The 12,111-nt window shown below is 39.0% G+C and overlaps 1 pseudogene; it reads left to right on the top strand.

Moving 5' to 3' along the window:
* Positions 1-348: 348 nt before the first annotated feature.
* The window catches only part of LOC115277398, a 54,935-nt pseudogene continuing 43,172 nt past the window's right edge, over positions 349-12,111 (top strand).

Genomic DNA, 12,111 nt, shown 5'->3' with positions numbered 1-12,111 from the left:
ACGATGTACTTTTTCGCAACGGGTTTGCCGCCAGAGCACAGGTGTCGTGAAAACCACCGCTAAACCAAAATGAGAAAGGAAAAAACTCACATCAACATCGTCGTCATTGGACACGTAGATTCCGGCAAGTCTACCACTAGCGGACATCTCATCTACAAATGTGGTGGGATCGACAAAAGAGCTATCGAAAAATTTGAGAAGGAGGCTGCTGAGATGGGAAAGGGCTCCTTCAAGAATGCCTGGGTCTTGGATAAACTGAAAGCCGAACGTGAACGTGGTATCACCATTGATATCTCCTTGTGGAAATTTGAGACCAGCAAGTACTAAGTTGTGACCATCATTGATGCCCCGGGACACAGAGACTTCATCAAAAATATGATTACAGGCACATCTCAGGCTGAGTGTGCTGCCCTGATTGTTGCTGCTGGTGTTGGTGAATTTGAAGCCGGTATCTCCAAGAATGGGCAGACCCGTGAGCATGCCCTTCTGGCTTACACACTGGGTGTAAAACAACTTATTGTTGGTGTTAACAAAATGGATTCTACTGAGCCACCCTACAGCCAGAAGAGATACGAGGAAATCGTTAAGGATGTCAGCACCTACATTAAGAAAATTGGCTACAACCCTGACACAGTAGCATTTGTGCCAATTTCTGGTTGGAACGGTGACAACATGCTGGAGCCAAGTGCTAACATGCCTTGGTTCAAAGGATGGAAAGTCACCCATAAAGATGGCAATGCCAGTGGAACCACACTGCTTGAAGCTCTGGATTGCATTCTTCCACCAACTCGTCCAACTGACAAGCCTTTGCATCTGCCCCTCCAGGATGTCTACAAAATTGGCGGTATGGTACCGTCCCTGTGGGTTGAGTGGAGACTGGTGTTCTCAAACCTGGCATGGTGGTCACTTTTGCTCCAGTCAACGTTACAACTGAAGTAAAATCTGATGAAATGCACCATGAAGCTTTGAGTGAGGCTCTTCCTGGGGACAATGTGGGCCTCAACGTCAAGAATGTATCTGTCAAAGATGTTTGTCGAGGCAATGTGGCTGGTGATAGCAAAAATGACCCACTGATGGAAGCAGCTGGCTTCACAGCTCAGGTGATTATCCTGAACCATCCAGGCCAAATCAGTGCCGGCTATGCACCTGTGCTGGACTGTCACACCGCCCACATCGCCTGCAAGTTCGCTGAGCTGAAGGAGAAGATTGACCGTCGTTCTGGGAAAAAGCTGGAAGATGGTCCCAAGTTCCTGAAATCTGGTGACGCTGCCATTGTTGATATGGTTCCTGGCAAGCCCATGTGTGTTGAGAGCTTCTCTGACTATCCTCCTCTGGGTCGCTTTGCTATTCGTGACATGAGACAGACGGTTGCTGTGGGTGTCATCAAAGCAGTGGACAAGAAGGCAGCTGGAGCTGGCAAGGTCACCAAGTCTGCCCAGAAAGCTCAGAAGGCTAAATGGATACTATCCACAATCCTTGCCACCCCAGTCTTAATCAGCGGAGGAAGAACGGTCTCAGAACTGTTTGTGTCAATTGACCATTTAAGTTTAATAGTAAAAGACTGGTTAATGATAACAATGCATCGTAAAACCTTCAGAAGGAAAGGAGAGTTTTGTGGACCATTTGTTTTTTTTGTGTGTGGCAGTTTTAAGTTATTAGTTTTTAAAATCAGTACTTTTTAATGGAAACAACTTGACCAAAAATCTCATAGAATTTTGAGACCCATTAAAACAAAAGTTTAATGAGAAAAAAAAGATGATGTAAATGTATGACATTTCTGTTTTCCAAACATATTTACACACAATTGCCATGTCCCATCAAATGCAAGAATCCCTTCCCTCCAATGCCTGGGAGACAACTGTCTACCTTTTGGCTGCTTCCAATGTGGACAACCCCACCCGGATGGGACTAATTTATCACTGGAATACTGCATATTATCTAATGTGAGTCTAAAATATAACAGGGGAGTAGGGGTGGCTCAGTTAGTTAAACTTCCGACTCTTGATTTCAGCTCAGGTCATGAACTCATGCTTCAGGAGATCAAGCCCTACATCAGGCTCTGAGCTGACAATATGGAGCCAGCTCTCTCTTTCCCTCTCTCTCTGTCCTTCTTGCTTGCATGCTCTCTCTAAAAATAAAAAAAACAAATGTCTTAAAAAATAATAAAACAATATCATAGCCATGTTACTGATTTCATAAATAGGAAAATTAAGCTCCTAAATTTAGTGACTTTCTCAAATGCTACTCATGAGATGGCCACTTTTCTGCCTCTAATGGTTGCTTTCAATCAATGCTTTGGGATGGAAAGATAGCAGAAGGTATAGAAGTAACCTGACTCTACTATACCTCTCTGGTGCTGACCTCTGGCACATGGTCTTGCCATCTTGCTATCCACACTGAATCTGATGGCAATTGTTAACCAAGCAGACAGGACTGTCCCCATATTTTTTTTTTCACGGACTCTAGTGAAGTTTGCTCCAAGGAAGGTTTCAGAACTTTTATGTCCAAATATTTGTGTCAGGTTCAAAATCATAAGCTAGAGCAAATGATGGAATTATGCTCTTGCTCTAATTATTTTTCTCCCCCCTATAACATTAAAAAGGGGAGCAATTTTACTGCTTGTCTCTGGAGGACCCAATAGAGGCACCCAGGCCAATGGGTTTAGCCTCAATGTTCACTTCCTCCATGCCTAATCCCCAACCTCTTGTCTCCACACTGCAGCTCTCTGCCTTCTTCTACCACCCTCTCCTTGGACTCCTTCCCCCTTCCCAGAGCATGGCACAGAAACCTCCCAGGCTTACATCTATTTTTGCATCTGATAATTTTCTCAGCCTGCTCTCTCTGATAAATGTCAAAGCTATTCTTCACCCAGTTTCTGACAAACTTGATTCTCACTATTGTGGAGGAGTTACTTGAGAAGAATATATGAGAAATTAATATTTCTTACATATATTTTTTGCTTTTATTACAGATGAATTAAGAAAGGTCATATTATTGTGATGTAAAAGCATCACCCTGCTCTCCCTGCATCTTTAAGCTTTCCTAGCCAAACCTTTGATTAAAGGAAGTAGGCTTGGATCTCATCACTTTAGCTCTGAGCTTCTCTCAAGACTACTAAAAGCAGAACAAGGGAAACAAGCTTTCATAGCAAGAGAACGATGGTGTACAGGCTCGACCCACATTTTCCGACTCTATATGCCTCCTGTGTGACTCCGTGACAGTCATTAAACCCAATATGGCCTCAGTCATCTCACAAGTCAGTTAAAAAGTGGGGCTAATATGATTTCAAGGTTTTCTCTGGCAATAAAATTCTACAATTTTACATTGAAAAGTAGCCTGTTCAGTAATGACTGAGTGGTTCAGGATAAAAGAAGAATATTTTTTTCATTGAGTCAAAGTTTACTCACTGTCTACCCCAATTGGTACCAACGATGCTCCTCTTCATTCTCCTCCTCTACACAATAGAGCATGAAGTGTTTGGGGCAGCTTCCACTTCTCCTGAAGTTACCTCTTCTCCACTGCTAACGCTGTTTTTAGCCATGCACATGGTTTGGTCTTGATACTTCATGTTAATGTCTTGAGTAGCTTTGAGACATCCATTAAAATATACTATGGTTTTTTGGGCTGGACCTTCTTTATATAAAGCATATTACAACCTACGGAGTGCTTTGTTTCTTTTGTAACATTATTTATCCTTCTAGAGAATTAGATTTTCTTTTTTCATGATGACATTAGAAGCACAGAAAAATACCATCAGTTCATCTATGCTATGAAATCTCTGACCTCCTGGGATCCTAGTTTCTCTCCACCTCAGATGTTTGCTTCAGATACTCTCTCTAGCTTGCTCACTCTTAAAACTGAAACTCTTAATTCGATCCCTTTCATTAAAATGCAGATATTTTCAGAAAATAATATTAAATAGATATTTAGTTATCAGTATGTTGATGTGACTTTACATACCCAGGACCTTCCTTGAGAGAAAGAAGTATGATGACAGAAAGTTCAGCCAATGTGTAAAGCATGGTCTCAGATATGCAGTTCTCAATGGGATGCCTTTAGAAAACCAGGGTGCAGCACAGGGGAGATATAAGGAAAGGTAAAGCAGTCATGAGACCAGGAAGGGAACCGGTGGGTGTAAACTCTAGTGCCTAACTCCTTACAGGTGCATCGCTAAGCATCCTGCAGAGCCAAACTCCCTCAACTGTCACAACATAAATATTGTTATCCATAGGCAACATGTTACAATGAAAATATTCTCAGGTTCATTAATATACCTCAGATTGTTCAGCCAACTCATGATGATGAAGAGATGAGAGTCTAAGTTTTCCTCCAAAGTCCATCCTCTTTCTCACCCACCAGCCTATCTAATAAGAGTAATGCATAACACCTTGATAAGTCTGCTGGCCTTGGTGTCCATTCGATGACAAGAGATGCTAGTAGGTAAATCCATGAAGTGTTCTATCACTGTATCTGGCAGACCCATCATTGGTAAACTGGTAAATTGGTAAATTCATAAACTGTGAAGCCAGAACAGCTTATTGCTCAGCTCCTTTCCCTTCTGCTCCAGGTGCCCACTGCTGTCCTTCTTTCCCTTGTATAAACTCACATTTAGTCTCTTTCTTGACAGTGTGGTTTCCTATTTTCTTCCCATCAACTTCTCCTAAAATTCAAAAAGCCTCTGCACTCAGAAGCTATGGGAACATCTGACAACCACTGCTATAGTGAACCGACAGCTGCTGATGGGAATGTGGCATATTTTTCAGATGTGCTGGCATAAAAAAGAAGTCAAATCACTTGTTTTATATGAGAAGTTTCTGAAAAATAACTTGCATTTTGACAGTGATTAGAGCATAAAACTAAAGGAATAAAGCTTGAAAAGCAAGTTTTCAGGCACATAGCACTGGAAAGGATGAGGGGTTCACACTGATCGACTATGATCCCTGAGCTCATGCCACAGACATAAGGTTAGTTTTTGAGTTAAATTCTGATTAAGTATATTTTCTTGCATTCTTAAAAATATAAATTTATTTTCCAGTCCTTTAGCCATTGTTTCACTATGAACAAAGATTGGTTTTTAATTTCCTCCACGTTGAACCCAACCCCAGAACCCTGGCCCCGTCATCCATGCTCTTGAGCAGGTGGCCAAATTCAGAAGCACAGAATCGAATATTTAGCCCCAAGTTCTTAAGCCACTGTGATTCTTTTTTTTTTATCAGTGCATCCACATGACCCATATCTGTAGCTGTGTTTACTATGTTCTTTCCCTACAATAATTTCTTTCCCAGCAGGCATGATGCTGGCAGCCAGCCACATTATAATCATCTGAGGCTGGCTGTATACCAAGTTCCTTGGAACTTTGGTCTGCCTCTAGGGAGAAAATCACTCTGGGGGGCTTCAATCCTGACTTGGCAAGTTGACTTTGGACAAGTTATTTAACCTTCCTGGGATACGTTTCTTCATCATACAGGAGAGGTAATAGGGCCTTGGGAAAGCCCACATCATATCTGTTCTCTCTGATAGCATTTTCTAACTTTCCAGAGGTTTGCTCAATGAATCAACTTCCTGTATTAGCCCCAGCCTTCTATTCTGGGTACATAAGAGATCTTACAAAAACATTCCTACACCTTACCATGGTATTATATAAGACTCTATTTGTATACCAAAAATTCTTCCCATGGTCATTTGCAATAGAATCACAAGTACAATGTTGTGTAACATTTATATGATGGATATTATCCATGGAAAAGGCAACTTTACTCAGTTTGAATTTTACCCAAGAGTCTAAAAATGAGTAATACTGATCTGTATTGTTACATAATCCAACAGGGACTTCTCTTCAAAAAATTTTTTGTGCTAAATACAGGCATCTCAAGAGGCTATCAAAATACTTGAAGCTTATGACTTATACGTCATGCTCAGAACATGAAACACTATAGGGATCCCATTCCTCTCCAGGAGAGTATGAAGAACATGAAAGTAAAAACTGTAGTGAGGTATGGTGTGAATGACAACTTGGCCGACCCAAAGAAGTTAGAAATCTACTGCCCCAGAAGCCTAATCTCCTTCACCTCAAGATACTACCTTTCTACAACCATTTAAAGTTTGCCTTGAGGTCTGTAGTAACAGAATGCTTATGATTAAATCATTGATATAATAAAGAATACTCTATACAACTAGTTCTAGATTTTACTCTTAGTAAAATTTATTTTCCTCAAGGGTAATTATACTGACTTCTTTCACAAATAAAGAGTAGTATAATTTTTCCATTCTTTGAAATAGATCTAGTGAAACAAAACATTATTTTCCTCAAAAAAAATTTGAGATAATAACAACTAGCTAACAGATTGAATATTAAATACAATATAAAGGGTTATTTATAGCACCTAGCACATTTTCTATATACTAAATTAATGTAAGCTATTAATAAAATCCACCCTTCTTTGCTCACCATTCTTCCTTGTCACAAGATTCCATGACTCCCAGAAAGAAAGAAAAAATCCTCCCCTTTAAAGTATTATAATCACTTTCAGAAGTCCCTTGTTCCAATATCTGCTTACTGTAAAAATAAATAAATAAAAATTAAAACAACATTATAAACTGATGGCATGGTATTTGTTCTGCAATTTACATGCCGTGAAAAAGTCTCACTTGTTATTCAAAAGGCCTCCAGCTAGCTCGATGGATTTCTGTACCAAGTTAAAGCCAAGTTGTTGGGGTTATAGATGCCAAATATCTGACTCAATTGCAAGAATGTTTCAAAGATAATATTCTAAGTTCTTTAAGAACATTTGCATCAATGAGATTAAGTCACTCTGAATCAGCAACCTCATTGTTAAAGCCTCAACACCATTGTCAATCAATTCAACTAGACTGTACACTACTAGCATGTGAATAAAGCCACCACAATAAAAACTACCCAACGTATTTATTATATATATATACACCTGGGAAAGAGCTAGGCCAAAGCCTTTACTTTTACCTAACCGCCCCAGTTGTGTAGGAACTTAACCTGGAAAGTTCCCTTAATGTTATCTCTGTCGTCTGACAGTCTGTCCCCCAGGAATGGAAGCAATCTGGTAACCTCATTACACTAAGGAGTTAAGTACATTGTGCATTAGTATTACAAGAAGGGATTGCCTTTTAAAAGGGGAGTCTAGACAGGGCAATGGCTAATCCAAAGCAGTGAAGACTGATACACTTTCAGACATCAGCAGGTAAGGTACCCAAAGATAGGGAAGTACTTGGCACTTCAAACGGTACCATTTAAATGACTCCTCTGAAACATATTTTTGTAGCTACTTATTCATTTACACAAGATATTCAGAGAAAATTGAGTGTTGTCAGAACATAACACTAATGTCATACACAAAAGAAGCAAGATAGACATCAGAGTAAAGAATTATTGTAAATACAAAGTATAACAGGAGTGTGTAATCAGGACCTAAAGAAGTTGGGAGAGTCAAGAAAGCCTTCCTTGAAGGCTTCTTACTAAGTTCTAATAGAAATTACATATGAAAGGGAGTTTGAAAAGCGGGGGGGGGGGGCATTCAAGCAAAAGACTACCACTTGTGAACACAGTGAAGTGAGATGAACATGACCTCTACAGAGCACTGACTAGAGAAGATGGGTATGAATAGATCTTACAGAGGAAGAAGCTCATCAAGAGGTTAATGCAATAGGCAACAGAAAGAGCCCCAGGCTTTATTTCTTTATAAACTAAGGTCAATGGAAACCAGAGAATATTTAAAGCAAGAGAAGAGAGTGATGATTATATGTAGCTGTAGAAGATATTTCTGGCTTCATTTTGAATAGGGGTTAGCTGGAAAGAGAAGCCCAGTGAGAGATGACCAGAGCTAAGACCAGAAGGGAAGCTGCAGATGAAAAGGAGTATGATGATTCAAGAAGCAATTATAAAGTAATAACCAATGAAATTCTGTGCTCAATTGCAAATGGAAACTGAGGGCAAAGGAAATAATCAAGATTAATTCTCAGTTCTCTGATTCACTCAGCTGGATGGGTGATGGTGCCATGTGCACAGGCAGGACCTTCTGGGGATTCCAGGTGCTTCTGGTTCCAGATGGCTCAGTGAGTTTATATTCTGATAACCCCCTCCACTTTGCCACATAGTAATTATAGACTAAACAGTAATGAGAAAACAAAAAAACATATAACTTAGGAAAAAATAAATATTTTTGTGGACCAAAAATGGAATAGAAACACCAAATGAAGAGAGAGGTTTAAGTGATAGGTCTTCCCACCCCAAATGTAGATAGTGGAGGCCAGAAATTCTGCTCTTCTGGGGCAAAGAAGACAAACTACCCTTTGTTTTAGAAAGATGACTGATTCAGGCTCTCTGTTTGAAAGCACAGGAGGGAATCCAACTATCAGTATAAATAAGCTATGAAAAACAACAACAAACAAAACAAAACAACACAAAAAAATTGTTGACTATTACACCTGGTTTACATCTACTGAAATGAAAACTTGCATATTCATTTATAGCAAATGCTTATAGAAGCTTTATAGAAATTCATCCCAAAGTGGAAAAATTCAAATGGCCCTCAACTAAGAAATGAGTAAATAAACTGGCCCATTCATCAGTGGAATACTATTCAGCAATAAAGAAAATATGGATACATGCTATAACATCTATAGAATTAAAATGTATGAAACTGAGTGAAGAATCCAGATCCAGAAAACTGCATCATTTATAACTTTGTTTATATGGCATTCTAGAAAAGGTAAAACTAAAGGGATGGAGAACAGATGAGTGATCTCACAGAGTAAATGGGTGGAGAATTTGACAGAAAAACAGCAAGCATTGGTAAAATAACAGACAAATAGATCAATAGAAGAGAAAATTTGCCCACATAAATATAATCAACTCATCTTTCACAAAGGAGCAAAAGCAATACAATGGTGAAAAAATAGTTTTCAACAAGTGTCCTGGAGAAACTGAGCATTCATTGGCCAAAAGTTACATCAAAATACAGTCCTTACATCTTTACAAAAATTAACTCAAAATGGACTACAGATTTAAATATTAAACACAAAACTACGAAATTCTAGAAGATGACATAGAAAAGTTAAATGACCTTGGATTTGGTGATGACTTTATAAATACAACACCAAGGGCACAATCTATAACATAATTGATAAGCTGGACCTCATTAAAATGAAACTTTCTGCTCTGCAAGAGAAATTGTCAAAAGAATGGAAAGACAAGCCACAGGGAGAAAATATTTGCAAAAGACATACCTGAGGAAGGACTATTATTCCAAATATTTTTTTAAAAAACTCTTAAAATTCAACAATAAAAACCAAACAACCCAACTAAGAAAGGGGCTGAAGACCTTAAGAGACACTTCTCCAAAGAACATATACAGATGGAAAATAAACATATGAAAAGATACTCCACACCATATGTCATCAGGTGAATACAAATTAATCAACACTGACATCACTATATACCTATTGGAACGGACAAAATCTGGAACACTAATAGCACAAATGTTGACAAGGATGTAAGGCAACAGACACTTTCATACACTGCTGATGCAAATACAAAGTATCATAGCCAGTACAGATGACAGTTTGGCATCTTATAAAACTAATCATTCCCTTACCGTATGAGCCAGCAACAGTGTACCTGGTATTTACCAAAAGAAGGTGAAACCCAGTTCACACAAAAACTTGAATACACATGTTTATAGTGACTTTATTCATAACTGTCAAAACTTGGAAGTGACTGGGTTGCCTGGGTGGCTCAGTTGGTCAAGTGTACAACTTCTGGTATAGGTCATGATCTCACGGTTCATGAGTTCCAGCCCTGCAGTGGGCTCTGTGCTGAAAATCAGAGCATGGAGACTGCTTCAGATTCTGTCTCCTTCTCTCTGTGCCCCTCACCTGCTTGCACTCTCTCTCTCTCTCCCTCTCTTTCAAAAATAAATAAACACTTAAAAATTTAAAAAAAACTTGGAAGCAACTAAAATGTCATCTAGTAGATAAATGGAAAAAAGAATTGTGGTACATTTAGACAATGGAATAATATTCAGTGCTAAAAGAAAATGAGTTTTCAAGCCATGAAAAGGCAGGAAAAACTGAAATGCATATTACAAAGTGAATGAAGCTAATCTGAAAGGCTACATACTGTGATTCTAACTATTCGACATTCTGGAAAATGCAAAATGAAAGAGACAGTAAAAAGATCAGTGGTTCCAGGGGCTGAGGGTGGGGACAAATGAACAGATCGAGCCTGAGGATTTCTAGAGTAATAAAACTGCTCTGATATTATAATGCTAGATACATGTCATTATAAATTTGTCCAGAACCCACAGAATGTACAACATTAAATTGGACCCTAATGTAAACTATGGACTCTGGGTGATAATGATGTGTCAGTGAAGGTTCATCAACTGTAACAAATATCACTCTGGTGTAAGATGCGGACAATGGGAGAGGCTGTGCATGTCTGGAGGCAGAGGGTATGTGGGAAATTTTTGTCTCTTCTGTCCAATTTTTCTGTGAATATAAGACTGTTCTAAAATAAACTTAAGGGGTACCTGGGTGGCTCAGTTGGTTAAGTGTCTGACTTTGGCTCAGGTCATGATCTCACAGTTTGTGGGTTCAAGCCCCGCATCAAGCTCTGTGCCGACAGCTCAGAGCCTGGAGCCTCCTTTGGATTCTGTATCTCCCCCTATCTCTACCTCTCCCCTGCTCATGCTATGTCTCTCTCTGTCTCTCAATAATAAATAAAAATATTAAAAAATAAACTTTAAAAAAAAGGCAGCAAGAGGATTCCACACATTTGTCAAAATCATGAACCGCACACTAAAAACACTAAAATTTGCTGTATATTAATTTAAAAGTAAATAAAAATTAAACTTGAATTACAGCTCTCAAACAATGTGCAGAAACACTTTATACCAGGAATGGAGCCAAGAAATTCTCTGGCTCTGCGGCTGCATATGCAGGGACTTTAATAATGGCAGAGGAAACCAGCCTGCATTTATGATGGGACCTGGTCGACAAGGCTAGTTGGAGTGGTAGCAAAACCACCAGAAGAACAAAAAGAAGAGTAGAAGGGACAAAACAGTTTCCACCAAAAATATGCCTATAACTCAAATTTAAAGCACATTAAAAAATTCTAATTCCAAGTAAGTAAACAAATAAATAAACAGAACTACTACAAGCTTTCTTTCTCCATATGAAATTAAAGTTCCAAGACAGTCAGTTATAAAATTTAAGATGGTTATGTTTCAGACATTTAAGGCTATAACTGATGACACATCTTTCATTATTTTAAAAGAAGAAATTATGAAAAAAATGGACAGAAGTAAAACAAATGCATGTGGATATAGCGTGTAACATGCATTTAAGGCAGAAATAACTAAAAAGTCTTGTTTGATCAAAATAATTTCATTAATATAAAATACTGCAGTCGTGGGATGGCTGGCAGGCTGGCTCAGTCTGTGGCGCATGTGGCACTTGATATTGAGGTTGTGGGTTCAAGCCCTCCACCGGGTGTAAGGATTACTTAAAAATTACATCTTAAAAGTAAATACTGCATTAGTACTATAAACTCAAAATAAGTCATGATGACAATAATAACTAGACAGTTGGGGAAAAAATTGAGAGTTTCATTACAGTACAGAGAAACAGAGAAAATGACACTAAAATTTTATTTTATTTTTTTCCATAATATTTTATTGTCAAATTGTTTTCCATACAACACCCAGTGCTCTTCCCCTTAAGTGCCCTCCACCATCACCACCACCTCTTTTCCCTCCTCCCCCTCCCCCCCAACCCTCAGTTCATTCTCAGCATTCAATAGTCTCTCAAGTTCTGCATCCCTCTCTCTCCCCAACTCTCTCTCCCTTGTTGGAGAGGGTGTGGAGAGATGGGCACCCTCTTACACTGTTGGTGGCAATGTAAACTGGTGCAGCCGCTCTGGAAAACAGTGTGGAGGTTCCTCAAAAAACTATCCATAGAACTCCCTTATGACCCAGCAATAGCATTGCTGGGGATTTACCCAAGAGAGACAGACATGCTGATGCATAGGAGCACATGTACCCCAATGTTCATAGCAGCAATGTCAACAATAGCCAAAAC

Source organism: Suricata suricatta, chromosome 14 (genome assembly GCF_006229205.1).
Source record: "Suricata suricatta isolate VVHF042 chromosome 14, meerkat_22Aug2017_6uvM2_HiC, whole genome shotgun sequence".
NCBI lineage: Eukaryota > Metazoa > Chordata > Mammalia > Carnivora > Herpestidae > Suricata > Suricata suricatta.
The sequence above is the reverse complement of the archived record's forward strand: the minus strand, read 5'-3'. Positions and strand labels throughout refer to the sequence as shown.